Source organism: Nomia melanderi, unplaced genomic scaffold (assembly GCF_051020985.1).
Source record: "Nomia melanderi isolate GNS246 unplaced genomic scaffold, iyNomMela1 scaffold0094, whole genome shotgun sequence".
Taxonomy (NCBI): domain Eukaryota; kingdom Metazoa; phylum Arthropoda; class Insecta; order Hymenoptera; family Halictidae; genus Nomia; species Nomia melanderi.
The window spans coordinates 50,001-52,500 of record NW_027475209.1 but is presented as its reverse complement, the minus strand read 5'-3'; the positions used below and the strand labels follow the sequence as shown (position 1 = coordinate 52,500).

The following is a 2,500-nucleotide window of genomic DNA, read 5'->3' as shown; positions in this document are numbered from 1 at the left end:
TCGCGGCGGTGTGCGCAGAAGGGTCTGGGCGTGAGCCTGCCTGGAGCCGCCGTCGGTGCAGATCTTGGTGGTAGTAGCAAATACTCCAGCGAGGCCCTGGAGGACTGACGTGGAGAAGGGTTTCGTGTGAACAGCCGTTGCACACGAGTCAGTCGATCCTAAGCCCTAAGAGAAATCCTATGTAGATGAGGTGTTTTTTTATTTTATACACGATCAATACGAGAGAGAGAGACAAAAAGTACACACCCATCGGGCGAAAGGGAATCCGGTTTCTATTCCGGAACCCGGCAGCGGAACCGCATACCATTCGGGCCCTCGTAAGAGTGTTCGTCGGGGTAACCCAAAATGACCTGGAGACGCCGTCGGGAGATCCGGGGAGAGTTTTCTTTTCTGTATAAGCGTTCGAGTTCCCTGGAAACCTCTAGCAGGGAGATAGGGTTTGGAACGCGAAGAGCACCGCAGTTGCGGCGGTGTCCGGATCTTCCCCTCGGACCTTGAAAATCCAGGAGAGGGCCACGTGGAGGTGTCGCGCCGGTTCGTACCCATATCCGCAGCAGGTCTCCAAGGTAAAGAGCCTCTAGTCGATAGATTAATGTAGGTAAGGGAAGTCGGCAAATTGGATCCGTAACTTCGGAATAAGGATTGGCTCTGAGGAGCGGGGCGTGTCGGGCTTGGTCGGGAAGCGGGTCTGGCTGACGTGCCGGGCCTGGGCGAGGTGAACATGTACGGCAACGTGCAGGGATCCGAGCTCGGTCCCGAGCCTTGGCCTCCCGCGGATCTTCCTTGCTGCGAGGCTTTCGCGTAGCGTTCGTCCTCTTCGGCCGCCATTCAACGCTCAGCTCAGAACTGGCACGGACTAGGGGAATCCGACTGTCTAATTAAAACAAAGCATTGCGATGGCCCCCGCGGGTGTTGACGCAATGTGATTTCTGCCCAGTGCTCTGAATGTCAACGTGAAGAAATTCAAAAAAGCGCGGGTAAACGGCGGGAGTAACTATGACTCTCTTAAGGCGGTCGTTTGAGGTGTCGGGCCGGCTTGCCGGTCTAGTATCCGAGACCAGCCTTGAGAGCTCTCATAGTTACGGGGTAGTGAAGCGTCTCATATAGCCTCTCCTACCCAAGTCGCACGTCGTACCTCCCATAGGTTCTCGCCGGTAACATGGTTTCTTTCCTTGGAAAGAAACCATGGCTAAACGGCGTGCGGCGAAGGCTCACCCTAAGGACCTTCGGGTCCATGCGCCTGCCCCCCGCCTTAGGGCCGGGGTGAGTCGGCGTCCAGAGCAATCTGGACGTCCGGGGGAGGCTGGAGCTATGCTCCCCGACGCGGCGGGTTGCCACCCCGTCGCGTTGGTATGTCTGCTGGCCCAAAAAATAAAAGAGAAGTTAATCTCCGGCGAGGGCCTCGGCTCGCCGGTCCAGCAGACCAGGCCATGGAGTCCCAGCCGTCAGCTGGGCCCGCACCGCCGCGACGACGTGCCCCAACTCGTCGTCCGGCTACCGTTCCACCCACCCAAGTGTCACCACAGAGCACCAGTGGTGCAGACCCAGGTGCGCACAGTCCGCGTCTGGGCTTTTTATGCCCAGATTGTGACCGCTCCTTCCTGTCCAAAATTGGACTAGGAGTGCACCGACGTCGCAAGCATCCGGAACAGGCGAGCGCGGAAGTTAATGTCGAGCGGGAGAAAAAGCGCTGGAGCGCAGAAGAACTGCGCTTGATGGCGAGAGAGGAGGCACTGGCCGTCGCTCGGGGGGTGCGGTTCGTAAACCAACATCTTATGACCGCACTCCCCTTTGAGCGTACCCTTGACGCCATTAAAGGTGCGAGGCGTGGAGAGGCTTACAAAAATCTTGTAAGCCAAGCCCTCCGCGACCTCGAGGCGTCAGGGGTGACTGATGACGACAGTGACTCCTCCTTTCGCTCCGCCACTGGTGACCCCAGTGACATTTCGCAGCGGAGCGAAGGTGTGTCCGGGTTCATGTCACCTACGAACCCGGCACACCCGCCATCACCCCGCTCGCCAGGGGAGGGGAGTGAGACCCCGCACGCCGGATACCACTCGGCTATAGGGAGTTTAATCCCTGTAGTCGGGTGTATCAAGGGGTTCGGCACGCTCGCTCTCGTGAGGACGGCTCGTAGCTTTCTTCGCGGGAGCGATGTCGTTGCCGAACTCAGTGCGTGGGTGAAGGAAGTCTTCCCCACTCCTCCCCCAAGACGACCGCGTCAGCCGACTCCGGATGCTACCATCAGGGTGCCGAAGAAGCGACTGCGTCGCCGGGAGTATGCCCGCGTACAACGGCTCTTTAAGACAAATATGTCTAGAGCCGCCAGGGAGATCCTCGACGGGCGGACGGAGACGCGGACCCCAGATGTTGCAACTATGACTGCACACTGGGGTCCGTTTGTCTCATATCCGTCTTTGCCCGTCATGGAGGATAGGCGCCTGCCATCTGCGCCCTCCCTGGAGTACGTGTGGCACCCGGTGACATGTGACGAGGTCAC

At 58.9% G+C, this 2,500-nt stretch overlaps 1 pseudogene; it reads left to right on the top strand.

The window, feature by feature from the left end:
• The window catches only part of LOC143175492 (large subunit ribosomal RNA), a 7,824-nt pseudogene that overhangs the window by 1,746 nt on the left and 3,578 nt on the right, over nucleotides 1-2,500 (top strand).